This window comes from Sinohyriopsis cumingii, chromosome 1 (genome assembly GCF_028554795.1).
Source record: "Sinohyriopsis cumingii isolate HCF-2022 chromosome 1, ASM2855479v2, whole genome shotgun sequence".
In the NCBI taxonomy this organism is placed as follows: Eukaryota; Metazoa; Mollusca; class Bivalvia; order Unionida; family Unionidae; genus Sinohyriopsis; species Sinohyriopsis cumingii.
In genome coordinates, this window is record NC_142961.1 from 146,593,747 (window position 1) to 146,617,316 (window position 23,570).

The following is a 23,570-nucleotide window of genomic DNA, read 5'->3' on the forward strand; positions in this document are numbered from 1 at the left end:
TGTAACAGCCACATTTTGTAAGAACAAGGTGTATTTGGTGAACAATACAGACACTTTTCTGCCATTTCCACTGGCATCATCTCATATGATGTTATTTAAAAAAACTTCCTACAACATACTCACAACATATAAAACCTATATGCAAATCTGATGAAAGCTGCTTGTGTTTCTGAAACACATATTCCATACTGGTGGCAAGAATGTCCAAATCTACATTACAAAAATGAAAACATTACCATCCATCTAGGAGTTGCAAATGTATGAAATCCTCTTGTTGGGTAGTTTTACTAACAGGCTTTACAGCAGGGCCTTCCATTAGATTTAAATGTGGCAGGTAAGTTGACAAAGTAGGGTGGGGGGTTGGGGGGACCTACCCCAATGGGGATAATTCATTTTTTTTTTAAAGTAGCATGGTGTAAAGTAAAAGTAGATGGGCTGATAAGGAATCCACTGAATTTACAGACTAAAGGTTCAGACATTTGTTTTTAAGAGAAAAATGAAAGAAGGAAACAATACAACAGATATTTTAATATGACTTTAATGTTTATTTTCTAGATTTAATTAAGATTATGAATCAGAATCAGTCTCCAACTCCACTGTAAAGTTTATCTATTACTTCTTCTGCTCAGGCACCTGCAAATTAAAACAAAATTGTAATGCTTAAATAAAGTCATATCATCTCAGCACTAGTTACATATGCAGAAGTCATGTTAATCAGCATTATAAAAATGTATGAAATTTTCTTCACTGCACTTGTGCTTCCCTTACTATCGTTAAGCCATGATACAAGATAACTTTGCACTTACTTGTCATTTCTGGCAAGTGGATGGTGCAATCAATTTGCACAAAGATGAATTTATTTCATCCAAATATTTCATGTGAATAAAAATTCCAAATGGAGGCACTTGTCCGATCAGACAAGATATATGCATATTGTAGTTAGCTGGACTCTAGCTCTGATAGTCCTGGGCAATAGGATAAGCTGATTTTGTTATCAGTTTAGAAATGCATCCGCTTTGCAAATACTATGCTTTAAAAGACGAAACTGAATCCAATATTGATGAAATAAGAGTCATTTGGATTACCTTGTTTTTTATCATTCTGCGTTGGTTGGGTGCATATTTGAGGGTCTCTGATATGGTCTCTTCCATTCCATTTGCCTTTGCTTTGCCATTAGTTTTCAAGCAGGCTTCTGCATGAGTAATACAATGTTTTAAAATAAGTTTCACAACAAAGGATGCATTGCATTTTTCTAAATGCCAGCAATAATCAATGGAATATTTTTAAAACATGTACTTTGAAATGTGTCTCAAGTTACTTTATCAATTCATTTAAAAATCTCTGGCAAGTCACATGAAAAACACAATTTAAATCAAGCCATACTTACTTATCAAAGACTTTCTCATTCACATCCTTTACCTCACACAATAAATATCAGCAACACCAACATTAAATTCACACAATCAGTACAAAACCTAGGTGTTACTCTGGACAGTACTCTCACATTGCACCAACATGTCATGAACATATGCAAGGCTGCGTATCTTGAGCTGAGACGCATCAGCTCCATTCTCAGATATCTTTCAGTTGATGCCACTAAAACACTTGTGTGTTCATTACTGCTTTCAAGACTGGACTATGGTAACTCAATTCTGTCTGGTTCATCTTAATATCTACTGCAGAGACTTCAAAAAGTTCAAAACATAGCTGCTTGGATCATACTTAGAGTACCACAATCAGAGCACACCTCCCCGCTGCTCTGTACCCAACACTGGCTATCCATTCGATCCAGAATCAAACACAACATTAGTTCTCTGTGCTACGTTTCACTGACAGACTCTAGTCCAACATACCTATCCGACCTCACCTATGTGTACACACAAGCAAGATACTTACACTCCTCTTCCGACAATCATATACTCATTATTCTCACTATGAAAACAAAGTCACATGGACAGCATTCTTTTGCATACCAGGGCCCAGCAACATGGAATGAATTGCCCACTGAACTTAGACACAAAGACGCAGTGATCCCATTCAAGAGTGCTCTCAAAACTACTTATTCTGACTACAAAAACAAACTTAATGACTTAATAATGTTAACTACCTTAAATATTCTCAGCATGTTTTTTATGTTTTCTAATTTCATGGTGTTTGTTTTTGTAATCATATCATTGTGTATGTTTTTATGTTGTCTAATGTTGCAAAGCGCTTAGAGCTTCTAAAGATTAGGCGCTATACAAAGTCCTCATTATTATTATTATTATATTTAGCTTGGATGAATATTTTTTAAATCAGTGGCCATAACTAAAAAATGGGATTTTGTTTTATGATCATAAAAGTATGTTGGACACCGTCCATGATGTACAATGCTGTCTGACATTTCTATGCACCTAAGGTTTCCATCTCAAATATTAAAGCAAAATGCATACCGAATTTGACAGATTGATGAAAATAAAAAAAAGCAATGCTTACCATTTGAAAAGAGGCAATTGTCACTAGAATATTCTATTCAAAATGATATTAATTTTGGACACAGGGGATACCACCCCCATGTTTTCCTGACTCGTGATATGTCGGCCTATTCTGTGCACAGCTTTAAAAGATGTAATGTTTATCCATCGAGCTATAGAAATGAAATACATTTACTGTAGACTGTTTCTGTCAGCAGTTAAGTTGAGTAATTAGGTCAGGTTTATAGCTAGTTTACAAAATTCAATGTAGAATGCCAATAAATGACAAGATATATTTTTGCAAACTAAAGTGATCTTGAAAAAAGATTAGTAAAGTTTAACATTTTATAAAAAATAAGCTATTATGTGGAAAAGAAACAACAATGAAATAGGATGCAATGTGTTTACGTCTAGTTTTGGAAGGTACCGTCATAATTGTACCGTAGTTTAATGGGTGGAAAGGCCATTGAAAGGTAAGGGCAGTGCGGAGACCATCGAGTATGTTCCAGAATAGCTGAATCTTTGTAGATACATAGATCCATTCGTAACTTCAGTCCGCAAGCGAAACACTGTACTTCGTATCCCAATCCTGACTCAGGTCCGAAGTAGACAAATCCTGTTCTAGCTAAAACATACGAAGAAGGTAATCCTTCCCTATCCGTAGGCCATTTTTGAAACATGTCCAATCGACGGGCACAATCACAATAGTCAGGTAAGAAGACTGGAAAATGGTAGGGTTTGAACTTGGAGTTCTCACTGGATTTCTCACTCGATTCTTGCTGCGGCGAAGTCATCCTTCTGGTGGGTGGCTATCCTCTTACAACCAATGTTTTATACCGACATGTCCATACGGCAAAGTAAAGTGGGTGGGAAGCCGCACTCGCTTCTGCTACACGATTTGATAGACTTTTTCCAAGGGTCGACTGACGATGTGGTGTGTGGGTAAACGTACAATCTTGTTGGGTTGATAGGTGGTCACTTTCTCTAGACTGCAAGGCTTCTTTCAATATGCCAAAGTTGACCACTCGACTGGTACGATAATTCAGAGTAAGTCCTTTCACTGTACACTTCGTGTGCACTTCTCCTTGTTTGTCCCAGTATTCGTAGCCGTAATTTTTGGGACCACCACTAACGAAACTTAGAATCTTGTCATCGGGGTGCTTGTCTGTCCAGGCTCCTAAACGGTCTCCTTCGATGTCAGGGTGCTGTTGACTCGGGTGATCGATATAAATGCAACTGTCCATGTCAAAGTACAAGACACGTTCCCCTAACAGTTCTAAAGCTTCGTACAATTTTAAGCGAGCATGAGCTGTCATGTAAGCTGCAATGATGACATTTCCAAAGGGGTCATCTTCTACAAAGTTCAGATCTTCTTCGTAATTCACCAAGATCAAATCCTCACGAACGACGTCCACGTGTTTCATGAATTTGGCTTTGTCGTGAATCATCTGAAAGTAGCGGGAAGGTTCGGTCAAATACTCCGTCTTGGGTAAACACGGTCATTGTGCCATTTTACCCCACAAGCAATTTAACATCACTTTGGCAAACGATCGCCTGCCTTCGTTTTTCTCAATGTGATTTAAAGTAATGCCTTCTTGTGCCCAGAATTTCTCTCTGAATGTCTTTTGGTCTTCGGGAGTGTGACACCAGGACAGATAGCCACTGGCTTCTTGCTCAGTTTCAAAAAGGCATCCACGTAGTCTGCGAAAATGCCTTTCTGCGTGGGGTCACCCTTGTGGAATTATTGTGTCTTGGGAAAGTGGCAAATTTCGTACACTTCTAACAGTTGGTATCCCATGTTCAGAGCTTTGAACAATTCTACGCTGACCCATGTCCCCGTCAAGGCCCGTTCTTCCTGGGTGTGATGACAAGGTTGATCTTGGTTGCACGTTTCAGCACAAGTACGGCACAAAGGAAACACAAGTTTGCCTTGGCATTGGCGAGGTAAGACGGGATGGTATAGGTTCGTGGGAGGCAAAACTTTGCACTTGATCAAGCCTTCGTATTGTCGAATGTTTTTTAGGTCGATGTGTTCGGTGAACAATTGTGGGTGCCCTGCAGGAAAGCAACAATATTTGCACACATAGGGATACAGTGAACACACGTCCAAGTATTTGATTTCTTCTCCTTTCTCTTCGTCAGCTTGGTACAGCAAACAGGTGGCATTGGTCCTTCCTCCGTACAAACTATTACTTGGGTTCAGGGGGTCCATGAACTGGTAACTTTCCATGAGGCGTTTAAACTCAGGATCGGTGTTCAAACGGTGATTGTATTTGTGTTCCCACATTTCCACCACTTGCTATCCTTCCTGTTCTAACTTTAGGCGTGGCTGACAAATGGCCTGGTACAAGTCTTCCATGGTTCGTTGTAAGAACTGATTTTTAGTGCCGCGGTCAGGGTAACAGACGGGACATCCGTGAAATAAGCAACCGTTAAACTCGTACATGATCTTGGGGTTTTCTAAGTCCCAGCCATTGACCGAATGCATTCCGATGATCTTTCGCCCTGTCCGTTGCGGGCATGCTGAATCCATTTGTCTTCCTTGTCGCACAAGTAATGCAACCAGCATGGGGCTTTGACCGAGTATTGACGTTTGACATAGTTGGTCGTTTGAGGACTGATGACAGCCACAGTGTTTTCAAGCATGAATCGTTGTTGGTAGACTAAGGAACACGCTTTGGCAATGGTGCAAGCCTCTTTTAAATGATCAACCCCTCCGTGTTCCATGAACAGTTCTCGAAATTTTCCACAGCATCGCCGTAAAATGTCCATGTCGGAACGACGATACTTTAGCATTTCTTCCTGAAAGTCGAAAGGGTCGGAGGCGTGAGCCTGGTACCAAGCGTAGAAAGTTTCTCGTTCAGTACGCATGTTGTCAGGGTCGTAATAGTGAGCCTGAGGCAAATGGGGTAGAACGGCGTGTTGATTGGCTTCTGTATTGAAAAAGTGTGGAAAGTACCCTTTAGCCATTTCTGTCATTCCAAACATTTTAGGCATTCGACTCAAAGGCATGGCTAAGTAGCTCATCGAATCTTTAAACTGCACTTGTCCCACTTGCATGAAAATGATTTTGGCTCCGTTCAAAGTGATTTTAGGACGCTCGATGCCACGTTCCGTATAACATCTCAAAAGAAACTGTCCATCGTATCCGGAGAAATTGTGAGCCATCACCGTGGCATGGTGATGACAATCTCCATAATAATGTTCGATGTCCTCTTGGCTCCACGTCTTGTCGATGGGGTCTAAGACCCATTGTGTGAAATCGGCTAGTGTGTTCAGTCCTTGAAAGATTTTTTCACGCCCTCCAGGAATCTTACTGCAGTGAGGGCAATAACTCAAGATAGGTTCTTGAATCACTTCTCGCACGCTCGATGAGCCACGCAGAAATTAGGAATGTGAATACTGGTCTCTTGCATGCATTCGAAATCGAAAAAGATGAAATTGCCTTTCTTCTTCTTGTGACCATCCTCTTTCTCTGGTTGGGATTGGTATTTTTGTATGTAGCATTGGTGTTCCAAGTCCACAATGCAGTGACAAATGTGACATTTTTTCTTTCCTGAACATACGTGTGCCTTGGTACTGTTGATACATAGACCTTGTCCACACATTGGGCACAATCTCAGGAGTTGACAAGCACATTTCTTCTGTGAACCTTGCATCTTCAGATGTTGTTGGTAACAGGCAGGGCTGACAAATGTGCGCAGACAAGCAGGACAATGCACTGGTTCTTGCCCTTCGCTCAGACAGGGTTGAGAGGCCAAACATCCTGAGCATTTCGATCCACAATGTTTGTGTTGCTCTCGATTATTATAACCATCATAAGTCACATTTCTCACAGTAATATTTGTATCCCAGGAATCCAGTGATAGTGGTAATGGTATCGAAATGGTCATCGTGATGATAGAGGTGAATGTATTTTCCATCCTTAAAGTCTTTCCCTCGAAACAACAGAGACCCGCGCACTTCTTGAGGGTGCACTTTCAAGGTGTATCGTGGAGCTAGGGCATCTTGCAATTTTTGCATCTCAGGAATGCCACAGGATGTGTCTTTGGACAGGCATGCTTGTTGTAACAGAAGTTCAGCTTCATTTCGTTGTTTGGCTCGGTTCGATTTTCGAATGTTCTCCCAGGCTCTTTTCCATTCTACCGTGTCGTTCTTGTCGGCATAGGTTCATCCCACCACGATGGCTCGGGCTAAACACATGTGGTCTTGAAAATTGTTAATTTGGACAAGACTTGTTTTGGTAATGCGAAGGTTGTTGACCAATAAGGTCTTTCTGCATTGTCCGGTCCCTTGAGGAGGAGAGACGTGGGTCATGTCCAGTGTGGCTTTTCCATCGGTGATGTCAAACTGGTCATTAGATTGTTGCACGTGTTGAATCTTGTCCATGACTTTGGAAGTGGTCAATTCTGCAGGGCTGCTAAACTCGATCCAAACAGGGGATTTCAAGCCATCATGTTGTATGGAAAGTCTCAAGCGATCATCTTCTTTGGGTTGACATTGTCGCTTGAGTGTGGTGAGCAAAGAATCCCACATGTCGGTGATGAACCCTTTTGCTTTCTCTAACAGTACTTCAGACTTGAAATCTTTAAACTTCACTGTGTATTTGTAAGCCGTAGTTCTAAATTTTCTAGAGGGACGCTTTTCCGTCTCTCGAATGTCATAGTACTTTTCAGGGTTGACTAAGGGTGGTAAACTTTGTTTAGAGGGTTTGGATTCTGGTTCACTCATGTCCTCTTCAAAATCACTGGCATGAATTTGTGCCAAGACTTCAGCCCTAGTACGAGGCGATAGATCACGTTTCTGCCTCTTACTTTCTTCTTCTTTCTTCTCAAATGAATTGGATCATTTCATCTCGATAGCAAAAAGTCAAATGACTAAAGTTTAAACACCATGGATTAATTTATAGTCATAGCAGACCAGCGTATATAAAGGGTATGTGTCTTGTCCTTTCACTATTCATTTCACTCTCAAACTGAGCACAACAATGGAAGAGACTACCAAGATCGAACGTTTCATCAGAGCTTTGCGAGGGGTCATTAGAAAATTCTCTTCAGACCAGCCGAGGGACTACTCTCCTTCCTTTCAAGATAAAAGTCAAGATACTTGCTATATCTGTCAGAAGAAAGGGCATTGGTCTTCAGAGTGTCCAGACCGTCAAAAAAGAAAAAAAAGGGGTTAGAAGAGACAAAAGTCAAGATACCTGTTATTATTGTCAAGAAAAAGGACATTGGTCACCAGACTGCCCAAAAAAGAAACAAGAGGAGTCAGAAGAAGAGAGGGATTCTTCAGAGGAAGAGGAAGAAGAAGAGGAAGAAAACAGACAGGTGAAGAAAAAGAAACAGGAGAAGAAAAGAAGGGAAGAAAGTGAAGAGGAAGAGGAGGAAAAGACTATGACGGTGAAGAAATTAAAAAAACAGAGAGTGAACAATGAGACAGAATAAGTCTATGAACTTTTTAAAGTGCTCTGTTGTGAATTGTGAATTGTAAATATTTATAAAAGAATAAATTAATTATAAAAGGTAAGTGTCTTTGGGTTTTGATTTTAAAATAAGAACCTACACTCACGCACACTCATACACAGACAGGTACTATTGGGTAAAATGGTTTTTATTAGTTATTGGCAATTGAAAGCCTATCTCTTTTCGAGAGACGTGGATGGCCCTGAAAAGGGCCTTTTTTGGTGTAAGGGGTGAGTTTAAACATTCAACTTTAACTGTCTTAAGCCTTTGCCATGGCCAAGGCCTACTTCTGGACTGCGTACTGTTGATGATGATTTCGTTGAAATCACTAAGGATGGTGCAGTAGGCGTAGTCACAGGGTTGGAGTGTTTAGCTTGGGAAGGTCGTATTCTCTTCGGCCGTAATAAAGAAGTCAGATACATCTGTTTCAGACTTCTTAACTAAAATGTCTAACAGTACCGTGACCGTTTGATTTTGACACCCTTGTTTCTTTGCTGCTGCGTCTTCTTCTTGTTGTTTTTTTCTTACCTCTTCTTCTTGCTGCTGTTGCTGTAGGAGAAAAGCTTGTTCCGCTTCCTTTTGCTGTTGTATAAATTTCTCCAATTCTTCTTTCTGTCTCTGTCTAAAATTTTCCATGTGCGGTAATGAAGGAGAAGGTGACGAAGGTTCAGGAACAAATTCTTGCAAGGTAAAAAAATCCACAAAATCCCAATTCACCTCTTCTGAAAGTAAGTCTGGGTTCCCTTGGGTAGTCTCCACCATCAGTGCACCCAAACTGATCGTTTTCTGAGTTTCCGTCATGTTGAAAAACTGTCGCTTAGATTGACTACGCACAGGCGCTAGCAAATCTATATAGACTATGTGACGTCACAGACTGCTCTCTTCGGATTGGACGTGGGCTGACTGAATTTTGTAACGCGTGTTTGGATTGGTCAACAAACTCAATCCGTTTCAATCCTTCCTCCCCCTATAAATAAGTACAGTTCACTGCATTCCTTCACCTGTTACTCAGCACCCCAACATGTGGACCGATGTACAATCTTCAACACTTGTGTCTTCGATGATGTTCCGGACGGACATATCAATGTATGTCCGATCCAACTGGACAGTTATCCACAGGACAGACACCAGCCTGTGGATGCGAAGAATCTTATGTGGAGCATCAAGGATGCCTCAAAAGAGTCTTAATCTATGGTCCTGCAGTCAGGCACAGCCTAAGGTCAAGAAGAAGATGTCACAGATGCCCTTTATGTTAAGGGTATATTAACATAAAACCAAAGGCCCTTTTCAGGGCCATTCCTATCTCTCGAAAAGATCTTGACTTTCAATTGCCTACCCCTTTTTTTATTTTTTTGTTTAAAAAAATAATAAAAAAATAGAGACCCCTCCCTGTTTCAATTTTCGCCTGTTCCATTTTCATAGACCCATCAGGTCGGGACCTTATTAAAATAGGGTCCCGACCCTGTTCCATTTCCCCTAGTCCCAAGACAGTCCCACGATTTATTCCCCATGTTCAATTTCCCTTGTCCCTAGAGTGAATAGTTTTTTTTCTTTCTCCCATGTTAAATTCCCCTTGTCCCTAGAATGGATATTTTTTTTTTTCTCCCATGTTAAATTACATAGTCCCCAGAGTGGATATACCCTTTTTAACATGGAAGTTCCCTAGTCCCTAGACCGTCCCTATTCACTACTACCATTGTCATTACCAGCCTGAAACCCAATTTAATGCCATTTGTATAAATTCATTTCAAATAAATATTATGATATAGTTGAAGTGTAAAGTCAAGCAAGTATTCTGTTTGCAGATTTTACATTTTAGATATTATAGTAAAGTCATATTTTCTCTTGTTTAGTAAACTTTATTGCAACTGGTTCCAAAATAGTAAATCTTATTTAATGTTCATTCACCAGAATAGGTATTAATACAATCCCGAATTAACTGTATGGTACTAAAATATACCCTGATCTTGTGTGAGATTGTAATATACAGAACTATACCTCAAGACAACAATAATATATTGAATTTATATTGTATCAAGACTGTCATGGTTATGAACTCCAACTTTATTCAGGTTTTTTCATAATAAATGATCATCTTGTGCTATGGTTGAAAAGAAATCAAAGTTCAGTTTAACTCCATTCTCTCCACATTTGTAAGTTGTTAAGAGGCATACTCATCCTCAGTGTTATAGTAAAATGTAATTTTATTTGGATCAATCTTGGTGGTGTAATATATGAATGGAGAAAGAATATTATCATCCAGATTAAAATATGTTTTATTCAGACTCTACTAAAATTTTTAGTTGGATATGGGTTACGGAGCCTGATGTGTACGAACAAGGCAATGTGTACCATGACCTTTTTAATTTAACATTTTAAACTCCTGCAGAAGAAAGAGATTTTTTAGATCCATTAATCTGTATTAACAAAAACATTTCTTCAGTATGATTTTCAATTACTTAGTATTGACAAAACTCATATTTTAAAGTTGTTGTTTTTTTGTGTTTGGTTTGGCCTTTTATGGTAAACCAACACAAGTAAGTTATTTAGTGCCAAGGCACTTTAAGTATAGTGCCTTGCCCAAGGACACACCATGGTAGCTAACCCAGGTTGGTCTGATGGTAGAATTTGAACCTACCTTATTTCACAGGTCCAGAAAGCTAACCACTGAGCCACTACAGCTCCCCATCTTATAGTGGAATGCTGGTATACTTTATGATCAAGAAGGATGGGTTGGGGTATGCATGTTGCATCTGAAAAAAGTGATGGAATTTTTGTTTACATAATATTTTAGTCATACAATATGAATCATTTTCTATAGATTTAAGATGTATCAGATCAAGTTAAGAAAAATCATATATTCTGTTTCCTGGGAATGTACTAAAATTCACTGTTATTGTTTGATTTTTTGGTAGTAAGCTTACTTGGTATTTTTTTCTTTTTAACTTGAATACCTAATTTGTTAACATCCTATTCTAAATCTTCAGAATTCTGTCTATTAAGTGACAACTGTTGATACATGTAGGGAGGTTTTTGTTTATATCTTTTGATTTTTGTGATTCTGGAAGTTGCAGTATTTGTTGTTGTATTATAACCATTTCAGTAATTTAATGAATGCAGAGTATACTGCTCTATAAATGAAATTTAAGTGAAAATAATGTAAAAGTATGTTTCACTGCAAATATAAATTGTTTAAAATAATATATCATTTATCATATGACTATTCAATTGTGGTAACTAGTATTCCATCCAATATCTATATATTAAGATATGTCTTTTCATACAGCTGGTGATCATTTAGATGCAAGTCCAATTGAACATAATCAAATTATCAATGCAGGTGTTTTTATTAGTAGTAGTATTGCAAGTATAAGTGTTAGTATTAAGATTTCATATACAGGTATGATAAGTGTATCATAATGTTTAAATGATGCTCCTTGTTACAACATAAAATATGTTCATTGAAACAAATGGTTCACTGGTAAATTGGCAGCAAAGGTCTTCACTGAATTATGTTGCATAAACTATTTTACAATAAAACATATATGATGCATCTCAATTATGATGAATGTGAGGAGGAGGATTAATAATAATGCAATTTAAGTTATCTTCATAACATAAGTTCTAGCAGATGTGTAATTTTTATGTGGTTCATCATCAGTTTGAAACTGGTCTGTGATTTCTGGATCTGGACATACCTGGTCCCCTGCTGTTGTGCTGCTATGGTCTTTACAGTTCATTAGGATATCAGTTACACTTGGTTTACATTTAGAACCCCATGGGATGGAATGCCCAGTTTGAAACTGAGAGAATGGTTAATTATCCATAATATAACTCCTGCAGTTATTATTAGGTTTGATATCAAGGTCTTTCTTTAAAAGCTTTTCAACTCAGGTTCTGTTCTACCATACAGATAAATAAAGTCAAATTCAAGGCTTTCAGATTTGTCCAGTTTGTTTCATGTGTTGCAGCAGACAGACTGTATATTGCCACTGTACCATATAAATATCAGTGCTTAGTCTGCTCTCAGTTGCTGTGGTTTGATTAGTTACAAGTGTCATCACATGTGACTAATTATTGACCAATGTAATGAAACTTGTATAATTAGAAGGCTGTATTTAAAAACTCTAAAGATCTTAAAAAGAAAATTGGATCGGGGTAAGTAAAACCTTTTACTTTGACCATTTGGCTAGAAAATAATTTTCAATAAGTTTAAATTGGATAATAGTAATATAATAATTAATTACACAAATCAGAATAAAAGCTATTTGCATATCCTCTTACAGCTGTTGCTTTTTCATAGTACTAAGTAGAATAAAGTATAGTTAAGACAGATAAAGAAATATCCCGTCATATATACCTTACATCAAATAAAGAAACTCAAGATGGATAACAACAAAATTAATGTCACATCATCAAATAGTTATCTCAGCTGCCTGGTCAACCTAAAGGCAGATAAACTAAGGCAAACTTACTCCGAAGCAGTCTCATCCCCCCTAAGAGAAAAACGACAGATACAGTTCTTAACGCCAATTTTCAACTCGACCCCAACTGACTCGATGAGTAGACTCTACCTGTCACCAAGCGTAAACGAGAATGTGGACAATCTACCGAGTAACCGCAAAACTACATCCGACATGAGTACCCAAACTGAGGAACAATACTCAACAAGCACAAAAACAACCCAGACCACGCTGGTTAAAAACACTAGCAGCCAGGGGACTCAAACTGAGAACCTACTAGATGAAACAGAACGCCCTCACCCTACCACAAATAAAGCAGTCACACACGACTCAACAAAAGGTAAGAATAATAGGAAAACCAAATCCCAAATACCAGTTAGAAAGAATAAGGAACACACTAACTGTCAATACAAGACCCAGCAAGCCGGTTATGGACAACGAAACAAAGTCAGCTAAAGAGACAAACACCAGGGGAAAAAAGACCAGTCTGCAAAATATCCAAAACAAGAAACACCCCGCTGAACTGACTCTCTTCGTCAAGGGAGTAAATTCCAAAATAACGAAGTTAGCCTTTAAAACCATAGCATGGCAATTGAACAAACATCACCAAGGAGAATTCACGCTTAAAAGCACTAGAGACGACTTGCTGATAATCAAATGCACCACTGAACAACAGATTGCCAAATATATGGAAATTGAAAGAATAGGCCAAATAAATGTTCAGGTCACTAGACACAACAGAACAAAACAACACATAGACCCAAACCCCCCAAAAACACACAACAAAGGAGTCATATACGTATCAACTCAAAATAAAACCAATGAAATAGTAGACTACATAAGGAGTAAAGGACAGGAAGTAGAGAAAGCAATCCGCCTAAAAACAAGAAGGGGAAAGGATAGCACTGCAGTGGTACTCTTTTTTAAGGGCGCCACCCCAGAAACTATCAAAATAGCCGAAAAACTCGAGGCTAAAAAAATTTTTGCTTTCAAAAACAAACCACGGTTCTGTGGCAACTGCAAAAATTGGGGGCATTACTCTAAGAGTTGCGGAAACCTATTCCGGTGCAATCAATGTGGTCTTCACCACCCAGACCGGAAAACATGTAGCGCCACCAATCAGCACTGCGCTAACTGTAGTGGTAACCACAAACCAAACCACGCAGAATGCCCCAGGGCTCTTAGAGAAGCCCTAATAGTCGAATATATGATCTCCCATGGGGTAAACTATAAGCAGGCCAAAACAAAAATCAGGATACCAAAAACAAAATAAATAGGTAGCACCCTCACTGGTAGGAAACACGCATAAAATGAAAACAACAGTAAATTAAACAAACTATTAAGACTTTTTGCACTAGAGATGGATTCCAAAGCAGAAATCAAAATATGGCAATGGAATGCACGCGGCCTTAGGGCCCACGCTGACCAACTAAATAACAAAATACTTGAACAGGAAAGAAAACCAGATGTTATATGCATACAGGACACCCACCTAAATGATACCTCACGTATCCCAAACATCATAGGCTACAACACCAAATACCTAAAGCATCGATCCCCCACAGCAAGAGGAGGGGGGTTAGCAACCTTTGTTAGAGATGGAATTACATCAGAAATGCATAAATTAACAGATAGTAGACCGCCCAATGACTTCGAAATACAGATAGTCAAAATAACCGCTCAAACTAAGCAGGTACTAATCGTTAACCTCTATGAAACAAATGAGCAGCGCAATTTAAGTGCAGACGAAACAATCAAAATGATTAAAGACTGTGGAGAATGGGTGGTAATATGCGGGGACTTCAATGCGCACAATGAACTATGGGGGAGTCAAAAGACGGACATTAAAGGAAAAATTGTAGAAAACTGGGCACAAAAATGCAACTTAGTTTTTCTAAACAACGGAATGCACACCCGGATAGATGACAGAACAGGCCACACATCAGCAATAGACCTATCTCTATGCACACCAAGATTAGCAGGCATTTCTGATTGGCAAGTTGATGAAAGCGACCCTATGGGAAGTGACCATTACCTTATAAATATAGAAATACAAATTAGAATACCTCAAAATAAAGCGTCCTTCACACCAAGATGGAAATACGAACAGGCCAACTGGATTAGGTTCAAACAGATAGGTGACTCAATCGACCCAGAAACCATATATCACCGGGACATTGACACCTTTAATGACAAATTAATAGAAACCATTAACACAATGGCCCAAGAAACAATTCCTAAAACTAAAGGAGTAGCACCCAAACCCACGGTGCCCTGGTGGAATAATGAATGTAAAATAGCAATTAAAGAGAAAAAAAGAGCTCTAAACAAATTCAAAAGAACTAAAAATAATAGGGACTTTAACTACTACAAGGAAAAGGAAAAAACTGCCAAACAAACTATTATGATAGCTAAACAAAACTCATGGAGAGAATTCTGCACAAAACTAGATATTAACACAAAATCGAAGGAGGTGTGGCAAAGAATTAAAAAAATGAGAGGCAAAACTAAATCAATAACCCCCAACATACCTGGACAAAACAACAAACATAAGGCAGAATTATTCGCAAACTATTTCGCCAACATGTGTAGCAATACCAACTTAGAGGATAAGTTTAAAAATCATAAAAGGCAATTTGAGGAAAGCAACTCTGACAACATAAAGGAAGCAGGAAATAATGACGGCCCACTAAACCTTCCGTTTACAGAAGCCGAATGGAGAAAGGCCCTCGCCGGCAAAAAGACCACATCCCCCGGGGAGGACACTTTGGGGTATGAAATGTACAAGAACCTACCCAAAAAACTTGTCACAATTGCACTTAACCTCATTAATAAAATATGGGAAACCGGTACCATACCTATAAGATGGAAAAAGGCAGTAGTGGTCCCGATTCTTAAGCCTGGAAAACCCTCAAGCGATATAAAATCATACAGGCCCATATCACTAACAGACAATATATGTAAAATAATGGAAATTATGGTAAACAACAGGCTGAAATACCATTTAGAAAGCAAAGGACTACTAGCTAATACACAGAGCGGGTTTCGCAACTACCGAAGCACAATAGACCAACTCATGAGACTAGAAACCGCTGTCAAATTAGCATCTAGAGAAAAATTTTAAAAATCCAGATATGTTACAGCCATCTTCTTAGACATGGAAAAAGCATATGATCTAATGTGGACTAAGGGACTGATAAGTAAACTTAAACCATACGGAATAACTGGCAATATATACAAATTTATTGCTAACTTCCTAACCGATAGAAAGATACAAGTCAGACTAGGATAAGACTACTCCGAACGATACAAACTGGAAAATGGCACGCCACAATGAAGCGTAATCAGCCCAACTTTATTTAATATAATGATAAACGACCTGGAAACAGCGGTAAAACCCAACCACCTTGACTTATCCCAATTCGCCGATGACAGCGCCGTATGGAAAACTGGCAACCCGGCCAGCAGAGAAACGACCAAGCACTTACAAAAAGGACTAAATGATATAGGAAATTGGACAGATAAATGGGGATTTAAATTGTCACCTCTAAAAACAGTAGGCATAGTTTCCAATCCGGGAGGTGGCCACCCCCCACCCACTCCAAACTTAACCCTAAAGAGGGTACCCATCAAATTCGAAAAACAAGCGACACTCCTAGGTATGGTATTCGACCACGAACTCACGTGGGCAGCTCATATCCAAGAACTCGTAACGAAGTGCAAACGAGACATCAACCTCCACAGAAACCTCAGAGGGGTGAATTGGGGGGTTGATCAAAAAACACTCGTTACCCTATATAGAGCACTTATAAGAGCAAAATTGGACTACGGTTGCCAGGTATATGGAGCGGCGAACGCCACGTTACTAAAGAAACTAGACACAGTCCAATCAAAAGCGCTAAGGGTATGCACCGGCGTCCTAAATGGTACCCCCACACAAGATATCTTAATAATAGTAGGAGAACCCCCGCTAGACCTAAGGCGGAAGGAATTGATGCTGCGATACTCGACTCGAATATCAATACACCAACCCAACCACCTCACGCTACAAGCCCTCTTAGCATGAGACAAATCATTCGATACAAAAGGAAAAAATAAAAAAATACCTAGTGGGAAAATAATTATAGAATTAAAAAGGAAATTTCAAATCGCAAATATCAACCCAGAAAAAATCAGGTACTACCCAGACCCCCCGTGGACCTGTCCCACACCACAAATAGATCTTAGCTTACGTAAACTAGGACAAAAACAAAATGACCCGATAGGACTAAGAGCATCAATACTAACGTACATTGACAACAAATACGAGACATACACGCAAATCTTCGCAGATGGATCAAAAACCAAAAATCCAAATAAAACTGCAGCAGGGATAGTGATCCCAAAATTAGATGTCACCGTTGGAAAAAGACTCCCAGACCAATGCGCTATATACACGGTAGAATTCATGGCAATACTAATGGCATTAACATACGTCAAAACATACCCCACAACTAAGGCAGTCATTCTAAGCGACTCTTACAGTGTACTACAATCGTTAGCAACGGACCAATCCAAGAGCAGACCTAATATGATTAATCATGCAAGATCGCTACTTAAAGAGATTGAAAAAAACAACAAACACGTTGAATTCGTATGGATACCCTCTCACATCCATAATCCCAGGCAATGACAAAGCAGATGCAGAAGCAAAAAACGCCACAAACGAACCAAAAGCCCAAAATATAGCATACAGCGTCACTGAAATCAATAACATGGGACAAGATCAATGACATGTGGCAAGAGCTATGGGAAAAATCGGATGCAAACAGTCTAATACACACGATGATGAAAAAAGTAAGTAGAAAAGTCGAAAGTCCGACCTTCAAAAATCCATACGATATAACAATAATAAATAGAATAAGAACAGGTAAAACACTATTGGCAGGATGCGCAGGGAAACATAAAAAGGGGACCAACCGAAAACTGCCCCTACTGCCCAACTCCAGAAACAATCGCACACTTAATAAATATATGCCCCAAATACAACCAGGAAAGGGCCGAACTAAAATCTCAACAGGAACAAATAGGAGAACGGTGGACATACCCGGAGTTACTTGTGGCAAAAAACAATAACATAGGAATGACCTATAATAACATCATGACATTCATTAACAAAATAGGCAAAAGGGGACAAATCTAAACCGAATGAAGGGTTGGGTATAACGAGAGACCATGTAAAGAAATTAAAACCAATAAACCTAAAAGATCGAACCAAAAAAGAAAAAAACCAATCAAAATATTACAAATCACTGTTTGGGAATTGTGACGGCCGGCTCGGGCTAGTGGGTTCACAGACTGACACCGCCGCTCATAACCCGAACAATAAAAACCAGATAAGGACGAATATTACAAAATCACTGTTTTGGAATTATAATGGCATGCTAGGCCCCGTAGGTTCAAAAAAAAAAAAAAATATATAAAAATAAAAATAAAAAAAATATACATTAAAATAAATCACAAATAGCTAAGCTAAACAAAAATAACAGGTAAATAGCAAAGTGGTCAAAGCGAAGGGAAACAAAGGCAATCAAACCACCTCCCTCGAAGAAAACATCTCACGGCGAACATGGCAGTATCAAAAGGACGAGAAGACCAAAACAGAAACGGACACGGGATAAGGCAGAAAAAGCTGAAATAAAGAAGAGCAGGAAAAGGCACAGAATGAAGTTAAACGTCCTAAGGCAGTAAAAGAAGAAAGAACAGGACACTTGCAGACCTTGGGGAATGAAGGCAGAAACAATGAAAAGAGTATGCCTCAAATAATCAAACCACCCCCACCCCCCAGTATGAAAAGAATTGCCTTCCCGAAATCAAACAAAATAAATAAGGCCACCCCCCCCACATCTACTTATAAGTGTGAATGAGAAAGTGAGCGTGAATGTGTGTTGTCGGGATATGTGGGAAAAGCAGAAAAACGAACAAAAATGTCTACAGCCATCACACAAATATAGCATACACACTCCCTACCCACCTTTTTTTTCTTTTCTTTTCTTTTTTTTTTTCTTTTTTACAAACAAATTTTACCACATAGGGCTTTCATTCTGACCCACGAAAGCCCTCTTTTGACCAACAACTTACTGGCCCTGAAACACACTGATTGGTTTAAAGCCACACGTACGAAATACTTAACCAAATTGAGATCTCCAAAACAAAATAAAGGGCTACTAAAAGCCTACTAGATGTGAAAAAATTTCCGGAAAATTCAAGTACGCAAAGTACACAAAATTTAATAGACCTTACAAAAGATAGGAAAATTCACAACTCAGGAATATCTGAAGCGTATGTGACAATCACATGTTTGGCAAGATAGTACAGGAATAGCCCAATAAATATAGGGAACTGGGCATTGATTGCAACGAAAATTTAATAATACTGCTGCTGGTGTGCTTCGGTTACTGCCTGAAATGAGAGAGGAAGGAGATGCAGGATGCAGAAACAGACCACCAACGGAGTACAACGATGGAGAAGGTTGCAGCGACGAGAGCCTGGGCGGGACCTTTTGGGGCACCTGGGCTTCGGCTTGCTTGGGGGCATTGTATAAGTTAATCGCTAAATTCAAAAAGTACACAAACGTGTACAAACTAAACAGTCGCACATACCGAAAGGTGCACGTGACTTTAATCCAATGAATGAATGAAATGTGTGCTAGAGGGTAGGGTTAGCAGTTATACTCCCAATTATGTTTGTGATGAGCAAAAGCAGCTGCACAAATTTGAGCTTTTAGTTTGGTTCTGGTAGGGTCAAAGGATGCAGGTACATTTTACATTAATTTTTTGCTAGAAATAGCTATTTTCAATATTTTTCTGTGACAAGGCAACTAAAAGAATCAGTATGTGCCTTATGCATGAATAAAGTTCACTAGTACTATAACAAATTAGCATACTTTTCATCACCCCTCTACCATCAAGATTTTTTTATATTTACCTCTGTAGCAGACACAAATAAAAGTCGGCAGCTCATTTGCAGACTAAGTTACGCATATGATCTCCAATGCTCATCTAACTGTGACAGGCAGTCACCAACAAGCCAACCTATTTCCATGCCTAACTCAAAGTAAATCTGAACCACATTATAGATTTAGCTTATGTGTAAATTTATAAATGCTAGGCTTGTGATAATTAGGTTCATGCCTTCTACCTTAAAAATTAGAGGGATGTCAAAATACGAAACTATCCAGTGAGACCTATGATGTTAATTTTAATCCCTATGGGATTTGTGACATAAAAAACCCAAATGCTTTATGTATTAAAAGGTAACTAATGGGGGCAGGATCTGCAGTGAATCAATGGTTAGTATGCTAGACTCCTGATAAAAATGTTTGTGTTAAAATCCTGTTATCAAGTCAACCAGGTTACCTACTGCAATGTACCCTTGCCTTACTCCAATTCCCTCAGTACTCAGTAAACAACTAGTGTTGCTGTACATAACAAAACCAGTCCATATTGATTTTACATATTTTACTAAATCCTGACAAAAATAATTCTCTAAATAAAGAATGATTAATATGTGATGGTCTCGCATGTAATCAAACTCTTCCAAGCTGTTAATGATATGAACCGATTTATCAATGTTTATCAAATTTGCATGAAAAATTATTTCTTATTTGTCATCAAATATGTTCAATGTTTTGATCATATAAGCATTTCTGCTACATTAAATCAAAATAATCTTTTTGTCAGAAATAGAGCCCTTATAGTATTTGCAAGGTCAACCAATCAGATGCAGAATTTGAGTTTAATATGAATGAATATTTTTTTTACAAAATTGCTCTTTTGCTATATCTTGATGAGATAAATCTATTCACCAAGTCTGATGAAATTAATGAGAAATAGTTTTAAGAGCAGTAGCAAGAATGGCTAGTGAGATGTAGAACCACCACATTATATGCATAGATTTTGCTTATAGCCTCAGACATACAAGCAAATAATTAAACAAGTCAGATCTAAATTGGATCATAAACACTGTTGTGCAAATCATAAGAAACTCTGCCAATCAGATGCAAGGTCACTTCACTACCATACCTTTATCACACTCATAATAAGCATCATTGTGAAACTTGACTCTATAAGCCCAATGGCCAAGCATGATCAAACTTGAATCAGCAGTAGTGGTTATAACCTCATGTATTTGTATGCATCTTCACTTCTTCAATCTAGATCTCATTTATATAAGCATGTATTCTACGTTTAGTAAAAACTGCACTACATGTATAAATATTGCATGCGGTGGTAACATACTCAGATGAAAGATCACCTTATTATTATTAATGGTTAACACTCATCAAACTTCAAGGACAACTTAATGATTTTAGCCTATATTGTGGAAGTATGGCTTTTAGGCTGGTTAAAAAACTCAACTAATCTTATACATGATCACATGTATATACTTGGATTTTCCTCATTATTAGATTTATCCAAGATGTTGATTTAAGCCCAAAACCAAGTTTTATATAAACAAATTGATCAGAACTATGGACTCCAAAGTAGCTAATTTCTTACTGTTGAAAGACAGAAGGGGATGTGAAATAAATAACACACTCTGGACCATTACATAAACCCACTTAGCCTTTTGACCAGTTGAGATAAAATATCAACAATAATGTTAAATAAGATTGATAAATTATGTTTTCTCACATTACCTCTAGCCCTTTTCAACATGGATGGTATTTTTCTTCCACATATGTCAGCTCTTAATTAGTGGCCCTTTCCCATCATGAATGTTGTAGGTGAAACTCTCAGAATTAGGCTTTTTAATTTATATCTGTAGAAGAAAAAAACTATTGGTCTGCATATATCAATGTCACCATTTCTGTATTAGATTAAAATACCATATGTGTGTGTGTGTGTGTGTGTGTGTTAATTTTAGAATTTAAGCAAACTTGTCTCCATGTGTTTATTTTAAAACTGATGATGATAACACATAACAGGTTCAATGGATAAAATGTTATTTCTTACTTCTTACAACTGCTCATTATATCTGAATTTACATTCAATGTTTGTTTTAATTAACATATTTGGGATATTGGGCAAATTATTTATTTTGTAGTTTATCATTATATCATTTACCAGTCTTTTATCATTCAAATATGTAATATAGTACCATTATACTGACTTCATATTCTATATGATATCCCAGCAATACATATTAAGCAGATAAGTGCAAATAAAAATGTTCAGAATGTAAAATTTACTCCAAGCTCAAAGAAGATCAGCAAAAGATAATATCCAACAAATTACCAAACAAAAAGCGAAGTTAACGCAGTTACCTTTATTATGATGTCTCCAACACCAACGGTACTGTACAGCTACGTCTTCTGAGTTTTACCGTCATCTTGTCTTTCAAACCAGAATTAATTTCTTGAGCTCTTACAAAATGAAGAAACTTTTAAATACTATAATTTAAGCAGCTTCTTTACATGCCATCAGATAAATTATGGCACAGTGTTATGTCTGTCAGCAAAACGCAACTTCACATTTGGACGGCGCGCTGTGTGGGCATCGCCGACACAGCAACTGACATGAATTCTCTATTAGCAGACAATGATTCGGAATAAATCCTTCGCAAATCTAACATTCTCGATTTTTCATAGTTCCACTTTTCATTGTTGCATCTGTTTGATTGTACAATTGCTAATGATGTTCAATGAATCAACTTCATCTGCTGTCTGAAATCCCGGTTCAGTTGGTATTTTCTTCCGCGCATGATGCCGTGTAAATAAAAGATACGGTCGACATTCAAAGTGGTTTAGGTTAATTTATTATTTTTCTTTATTAAGGTCATTTGCAGAAAGTGTTTCGCTAGGGTGAGAAAAAAAAATATAACAAAAAGAAAACTTTCTTTTCCAACGCTAATACTGTATATATTTCAATTTGTGATTGATGCTATAAATAAACAAAAATGATAATAAAGCATTTTAGCCCGTGGCTTCGGCACGGCACTCGTTTTTGTGGTTTTTTTAAAATGTTGTTAGTGTTGTTTTGGGGTTGTTTTTTGTGTGTGTACCACACTAAAAAACATACCAGGTATTAGGCCTAACGTAGGAAAAGAAATTATCCTCTATTTATTACTATTCTTACTGTCAAATGACGCAAAAGTGATCAAATTGCTATTAAGATTTTGTTTTGTATAACACTTACCGCTCGTTTTCCTCGAGATAAAGCAGCCACTTCAAAATGATTATAAAATCTGTGACAGATGAAAAACGTGGTTTAAATAATTCGTAATCGCCTGCCTTAAAATACTGTAGGAATTTGCTAATGTATTTCATGGCCCTCGTTTGAATAGATACCAACGATCATGTATATCGACCAAATTTTGTATATTCCTGCCCACAATCATGTATTTTGTATTAAACCGTATATTACACGAGCGCTCTGTGGCAAACTCGGGGGGGGGGGGCGGGTCTCTATTATACCCAGAGGCGTAGCTATGATATTTTGCGCCCGGGGACGAACTATAAAATTGGCGCCCCAGCCCCCTCCCCGTTTAATCACATTTTTGAATATTACCCTTGTTTACTTATTATAATGTAACGTTGTAAGCCTCATTTTGGCGCCCCTGTACCTTGGCGCCCGGGGACATATGTACTCCCCTTCCCCCCCACCCAGCTACGCCTCTGATTATACCTGCTGTATCAGTTGAGAAATATATTGAACAGATCAGGCCCCAATACTCTCGCTCTGAAAAACATTAAAATAATTATATGCAGAATATCGGTAGGTCTCCCTCTTGCCAAAAATGTCAGCACCATATATATTTTGCAAGTAATGTAATGGGTATAATAACACACACACACACACACACACACACTTTTTTTTGGGGGGGGGGGCAACGGACAGATGCCCCCATTTCCCAAAAAAAATAAAAAGTATTTTATATTTGTGTATTTCCCCCTCAGATGTGTTCTACGTTTTATTAAAACAAAATTTTATATAAAAAATTTAGTTTTTAGAATTTTTGATGGGGTATTTATGTTTCCATAGTGTTATCTAAAGGGTTGTTCGTCCGAGTCTGGTTTCCCTCACCTTGCTCGAAGTTCATTCCCTTGAAATGTTTTGTAACCTTTGCTATATGTCGCCTAGGTCTCAGTGTTTGCTATATGTAATGGTGTTATATTGTGTGTATGCTATATTTTCTTTATGTTTGAGACA

The 23,570-nt window shown here is 38.1% G+C and overlaps 1 protein-coding gene and 1 long non-coding RNA gene across 11 annotated transcripts in view; one reads left to right on the top strand and one right to left on the bottom strand.

The window, feature by feature from the left end:
• The window catches only part of LOC149808102 (uncharacterized), a 534,871-nt gene that overhangs the window by 257,860 nt on the left and 253,441 nt on the right, over positions 1 to 23,570 (top strand). The gene's annotated exons all lie outside the window — the stretch shown is intronic.
• LOC149808104 (uncharacterized) lies at positions 523 to 22,725 on the bottom strand. Its single transcript, XR_016418938.1, has 5 exons — positions 21,686 to 22,725; positions 21,059 to 21,180; positions 10,554 to 10,668; positions 1,086 to 1,192; positions 523 to 633 (listed from the first exon to the last, which is right to left on the bottom strand). It is a non-coding gene; the product is annotated as an uncharacterized LOC149808104 (long non-coding RNA).